This window comes from Myotis davidii, unplaced genomic scaffold (assembly GCF_000327345.1).
Source record: "Myotis davidii unplaced genomic scaffold, ASM32734v1 scaffold128, whole genome shotgun sequence".
NCBI classification, from domain to species: Eukaryota; Metazoa; Chordata; class Mammalia; order Chiroptera; family Vespertilionidae; genus Myotis; species Myotis davidii.
This window is the reverse complement of record NW_006299719.1, coordinates 3,476,129-3,483,170: the sequence shown is the minus strand read 5'-3', so window position 1 is coordinate 3,483,170 and position 7,042 is coordinate 3,476,129. Positions and strand designations below refer to the sequence as shown.

General features: G+C 38.7%; 1 protein-coding gene across 1 annotated transcript in view; it reads right to left on the bottom strand.

The window, feature by feature from the left end:
• Window positions 1-7,042, bottom strand: part of NEGR1 (neuronal growth regulator 1) — an 854,147-nt gene that overhangs the window by 97,942 nt on the left and 749,163 nt on the right. The gene's annotated exons all lie outside the window — the stretch shown is intronic.

The window sequence follows — 7,042 nt, the reverse complement described above, 5'->3', positions numbered from 1 at the left end:
TAAGAAATGCTTTTGTGGTTCTGTTGTGCTGTTCTGATAAATAATAAAAAAAGATATGGGCTTTTATTATTTTTTTTAACATTCTCATGGCCAAAACTCTCAGCATTTGTATTTGCACTGAGGTGATTGGTCAAAAAAACAAACAAACCCATAGAACCAATATTAAATATAACTGATGTGAATAAATGTGAGTGTAAATACACAATAAGCACATCTTTCTTCTTTTACATCTAAACTTAAATCATCCAAATTCTACATCAGGATTTTAGAAAAATTTACCCTCACATATGCATCTAATTTAGGGTTTAGATATTATAAGTGTGATTATATTCTGTTACATAGGTAGATTCATTGAAAATGTGTCAAAAGTTAGAATTACTGGCATTTTAGATGCAAGTAAATGATAACATATGATGCATAAGGAAAGTGATAATAGTTTGCTTAAAGCACAATTTTTGTTCTTTATTCTAAAATTAAAACTGATATTTTCTTCTCAAAATAGAAATATTTCTTCCTTTTTGTAGAATCAAGTGTTTATTTTAAAGTAACTGTCAATTACACTAAAATAAATCTTTTGTAATAGTGAATGTTTTCAGTTGGGATTATTACATGTAAAAATAGTTCTCCCCCTCCATAACAGTGTTTACAAAGTATATCATACACAAAGACTAAATGTCAATGGCACACAAAATTTGTATAATATCTATTCACAGAAAAATTATGTATGACATTCCTAAGCTAGGTTGCACTGAGAAGGAAACAAATATTGACAAATTAAAAAAAAAAAGTGTAGTCCTATCAGGTTTGGCTCAGTGGATAGAGCGTCAGCCTGCGGACTCAAGGGTCCCAGGTTCGATTCTAGTCAAGGGCCTGCACCTTGGTGGCGGGCACATCCCCAGTAGTGGGTGTGCAGGAGGCAGCTGATCGATGTTTCTCTCTCATTGATGTTTCTAGCTCTCTATCCCTCTCCCTTCCTCTCTGTAAAAAATCAATAAAATCTATATTTAAAAAAAATAAAAGTGATGCCTTTAAAAATTGTGTAAGTAAAATAAACTATAGGCATAAGGTGTAATAGAAACTGTGAACATCAAGAAACTAACAGTTTTGCTATATATGTAACATGGATAAAAAATACCGCATACACAGAGTAAACTAATACATATGACAGATTAAATAATTTCCCTGATAGAGGAACTATAGAACAATGATATAAATGATTTAGAAAGGCCGAATTCAGGCAAATCTTGTCGAAATCAGTTTTATTACTTTATAAGCAGACTTTATATAGGAGCGCAGAAAGTTAAAGTCTGGGACATTTTTTGGTGTTGCTTAGGCATGTTTAGTTCATTAGGTTGCTGAACACATTTTCCTTCCTGTTTTCTGTCTGGTACTGAAATCTCTCCTCACCTCCCCCTCTCAAAAAAGTGAGCCATACATATGTAATACTCTTTGTAATACTTCAAGAAATAAAAATTATTTTTTTAAAAAAAGTGAGCCATAGCCATGAGGAAAAGTGCACAGTGGATTTTATCTTGGGAAATCTACCATTATTTAGGGTCTGGCTCTTAGTTTTGTGAGAATAAAAATCTATTTCTTCTATGTTCTTTAGTTAATAAAAAAGGTAAAGGGCTATTGCCACATAAATGCAGAAGAAACTGAGGTAGGTATGCCAATTTCTCAATGTATAATAACAACTTCGGTTGATCAGCATCTTTCTCCTGAAGACAAAGCCTGCATTAGTACTGATATCTACCTTTATTACATACATTCGAGTTTATAGATATTTTCTTAAAATATCTCAAAGTATGTTTTTACCTTCGGAAACTGAGGTTTAGGGAAGTTAAATAGCCTTTTAAGATCACACAGCTAGTAATTCACCAAGTCATTCAAACCAAAGTCTTAGGCAGTTTATTTTGATGCAGTGTTTCCCAAACTGAAATGTGTCTGAATTCCTATTAAATAGATATCATATTCTTGTGGACCTGAGACTGTTTATGGACCTGAGATTTTTAAAATTTAATTATTATTCATTACATAGGGGAATGTCTTTTTTCATATCTGGCAAAATGATTCTCTAAGGATTGTCATAAAAGTGAAAAGGAACAAAAAAACAAAATTCTCATAGAATTTGTGGGCCCTTCAGACTATGGGTGAGAATCTCAGTTGAGAAACAGGCTTACTTTTTAAGGTCACAGAATTTAGAGTCAGATAAATCCTGACTGCAATGACTCCCTCAGCCCCCCCCCCCCCCACCGGAAATTGCAACGAAAAGATCTACCCCTAGGGTTGTCATAAAGGTTAACTGAGATGATGTATTTAAATTTATGTAACGCAGTGTTGGCTACAGAGTAATTGCTTAATCAAGAGTCATGCTGTGATTTGGGTTTCCACCCAATGCTGTCCACTAGGACCTACTGACACTCCCCGCCCACCCAGTTATTATAATGTTGCTCTTTATGTCTGGATTCAGATTCAGCCCCAAGCATCCATGTCCTGCTAGGCAGATCCAGCTCATTTGTCTGCCAGAGAAATCTTCCCTGCACAGGTCTTAGAGGGACAATGTTTTGTCTCAAGGATTCCCTTGGCCTGTTACAAATACACACCCTACAGTCTGTTAAGATCTGGAAACTGTGTACAAGGCAGTCAAAGGCCTAAATCTTTTGTTTGTTTGTCTGTTTATTCAAGATAATGCTTAAGCCTTATCTGTTTACTATTAGAAAACAGACTTATTCCCCAGTTCTTGAAGTAGCACTTCATTTTGGTTCCTGAGCACTACCTACAATGAGAAGAAATAGCTCGTGTGAAAAAATACGTACAATCCACTGACCCATAGGTCTTCTCTAGTGGCACAGGCATGGCTGAGACAGGGAAAGGCAAGAGGGGAGAGTAGATGGAGAGAATGGGAAGGTGATTTCAAATGTGCCTTAAGGAGGTATGAGGAAAGAATAAAGAAGATATGAGGTACCCTGCTTTTATTTGCCACCAGAAACTTTCTGTCACTCCATCCCAGTGTAGCAGGCTTTGAAGGGTTCATTGATCTGTGGTTACAGGTGCCCTCTGGACATTTTTGCATTTGCGCAAGACCAATGATTTTTTCAATTTTCCAGGGTAAAGGACAAGTTAGCTATGATTTGCCACACTTGGGAATTTTAGTTAGTAGCCTAATAATATAGGAATCTGTAGGGTCATTTTCTATCACTTGAGGTTTGTTCCATGGCCTCTGACCTGGAGCAGCAAGATCTGTGTCTGAGTTGAATCTTTTTTTATTCTAAATTCCCAGATTTAATTTAAATGTTTCAGAATAAACTATATTCACAAAAGTTCTATGACCCTCTGACTGGGAAACAGTCAATTTAACTAAGCTCATAAGGAACAGCATGGCAATTTCACAGCTAATTTAGAACCATAGACCTTTTATACCCTTTTTGTAGGAAAGCCATAGAATTTAAGAGTTGAAAGCATTCTTTAAGATCATGTAACTCTATCACTCCATTTTTACAGTCTATTTTCCCAGGGAAATGAGAGTTCCTTGAGGACAAGGACCACATCTTAATCATCAACATTCACAAATATGTTGGGACATGCCTGGCACCCTAAACTAGTCACTGACTTGATTTTACATGTCCTAATAATTGTGTTGTATTCCCTAATTAGATTCTTTTATAACACTCAGTCCCAAACAAATGAAATGGTAAATGCAAATAGATGAGTGTGGCACCGTGCATTTCAACCACCAGGGAACGGGCTGGAATTTTTCATTTCTCAATTGGCTGTGGATAATGAGCAATTTCAATACATTACTATTAAGTCTGTTGGAGCAAGCCTTGCCCAAGAGGTTAGTGCAAACTGTACTCTAAGGAATATTACTGTAAAAAAAGGTTTTATAAAATTCCAACACCAGTTAGTATACGGAAAGAACACTTGTGAGTCTTCAGTAGAGAATACAGCACAGAGGTGCCACCTAGTGACAGCATTCTTCTGGCTGTGAAAAGCACAGGTTTTTAGCATGGAGAATGCGATTTGAATATAGTTAGGGCATTTTAAAATACATTATAATAGAGAATGTATCTTCATAATTTGTTCTGCTCTGTCAAATGCAGTAGATAAGCTGGGTAATGCTCTGTAAGCCTTTATAAGTCACAAAGGCAAAACAGTGTAAGATGTTTATCCAAGTGCTTTCTCCTTATGGGTGCACATAGTCTCATCTGTAAATAAATCCAATAAACAGAATTGCTAACAGATGACGTGATAAAAAGTAGAGGATGCATTTCTGCAACCACTGTAATATTTTAGGGCTACCTCATAAGTTTATTTTTTAGATTTAGCACACTCTATACCACACAATATACACTTGATAAAGGATGTTCAGTGAGTGAATGCATTTATGAATGGATAATTACATGAATCCTTGAACTTAAGGAATTTCGAGATGACATTACCTTTGAAGATGGACAGGTCTAATTTGTCCTCACTGTCTAGATGACCTGTAGTGAGATCACCATCTGGGTAGTTGGGTATAATCTCATTTGAAATCTGAGAGAAATTCTGAAATTAAGGGACTTTTTGATTCAAGTTAGGAAAGGGGTTAGAGGAAAAGGTAAAACTAGAAAAAGGATAAACAAGTACTATGAATGAAATATAATTTGATAATTTCTGAGATGTGACAGCAGAAATTACCTCTAATAGGATATATGGTGTGAACCATGCATTCATGGTGTGAACCATGTCAAGTTGTCATTATCAATTGTAAAATGTGTGTATAAGACCTCTCTCTCTCTCTCTCTCCTCTCTCTCTCTCTCTCTCTTTCTCCTCTCTCTCTCTCTCTCCCTCTCTCTCTCTCTCTCACACACACACACACACACAAAAACACACAAACACACAGAAAAGGCCAGGCTCATGTGCTCACATGTGTGGTTTCCTAACAATTATGTACCTTGCTGAGTTGATTAGTGCTACTGTGATACAATAAAAAGAAATAAGAAAATGCACTGAGTAGTCCATGAATTGAAAATATTTTGAGTACTGGGCTACATGATCAGAGGCAGAAGTCCATATGCCCATGAACCAATCAGTAGTTTTTTGAAAACCACTAACATCATCTCTCTTCAAAACTTCTAAGATGCAAAATGTGACATTAAAGGATAACATTTGTTTGTTTAGATGAGCAAAAGATAGTTGATTTACTTAACAAGAAAACCAGTTGGCATACTATTAGGAAAAATGCCCAAACATGGGCCTCCCACTCAATAATGGCTCAGATTTGTGATCATTATCAGGCAGTCAATCAGCGGTTGAGTTTGGTTTGTTAGATTGTTGTGACATTGGGATGAGAATAGAAGTAGCACCCCTAACACAATACAGAAAAAGACCTGTCCAAAGAAAATATTTGCTGAGTCTTTGGGTAAGTTATTTAAACTCTCTGAACTTAAAATTCCTTACTTGTAAAATGTTGATACAAATAATTCAGATATCACAAGATGCTTTTGTGAAGTAGATGTTGGTTGAAAATAATTTTAAAACTGTAATTCACTTTGTAATATGAGTTATGTATATCATCATCTTCAAACAAAGCACTAACAGCCTTGTCTATTTGTACTTGCAAAGCCTCTATTTCAGTGGTTCTCAACCTGTGGGTCGCGAACCCTTTGAGGGTCAAACGACCCTTTCACAGGGGTCACCTAAGACCATCGGAAAACACATTTATAATTACATATTGTTTTTGTGAATAATAACTATGCTTTAATTATTTTCAATTTGCAACAATGAAATTGGGGGTCACCACAACATGAGGAACTGTATTAAAGGGTCACGGCATTAGGAAGATTGAGAACCACTGCTCTATTTAGTCTACTTAAGGTACACAATGGGTTGCAAAGTTGGCTATTACAACTGACCAGATGGTCAGGAAGAGGCCTAGGATATAGATTCCTGGATTTAGTTATTTATACGGCAACAGAAAGGCTCTTCTATCCTATATAATAAAAGGGTAATATGCAAATTGACCCTAACAGCAGAACCACTGGGAATGACTGGTCACTACGACACACACTGACCACCAGGGGGCAGACGCTCAATGCAGGAGCTTCCCCCTGATGGTCAGTGCGTTCCCACAGGGGGAGCTCTGCTCAGTCACAAGCCAGGCTGATGGCTGCCAGTACAGCGGTGGTGGTGGAAGCCTCTTCCGCCTCCTCAACAGTGCTAAGGATGTCAGATTGCAGCTTAGGCCTGCTCCCTGCTGGCAAGTGGACATCCCCTGAGGGCTTCCGGGCTGCCAGAGGGATGTCTGACTGCCAGCTTAGGCCCTAAACCCCGGGGAGTAGGCCTAAGCCAGCAGGTGGTCATCCCCCGAGGGGTCCCAGACTAAGAGAGGGCACAGGCCGGGCTGAGGGACCCCCCTGAGTGCACAAATTTTTGTGCACCAGGTCTCTAGTCTGATAATAATCTCTCAATGTGCATGGTTAACTTTGAAATTTGCAACATTAGACATAAATTATTTAAAGTTAAATAGGTAATCTTTTTAAAAACACTAATACCCCTAGGAAGGTGTATAATTGAGGTTGCATTAAGCCCATAACAAAAGCATACACTGGTTTAACAACTTATCTATACTAATAAAAGGGTAATATGCAATTAGATCAGGAGACCTTCTTGGCAACCTTCCAGGGATTAATGGCGGAGCACAGGCCAGGTGGGAAACACCTGCCTCTGCTCTGCCATTGATCCCAGAGCCCCAGAAGGGTGGGCAGGGCCTCCTTGTGGGCAGGGATCAATGGTGAGCCCAGGACTGGTGGGAAGGGCCTCCTTCTGCTCTGCCATTGATCACAGAGCCCAGGTCTGGTGGGCAGGGCCTCCCTGTGGGCTGGGATTAATGGTAGAGCCCAAGCTGGGTGGGAAACACCTGTCTCTGCTTTGCCATTGATCCCAGAGCCCCAGCTGGGTGGCCAGGGCCTCCCTCTGTGCAGCATTGATCACAGAGCCCTGGCAGGGTGGGCAGGCAGGCAGGGGGAGGCAGATGGGCGTGAGCAGGCTGCCAGGGTGGGG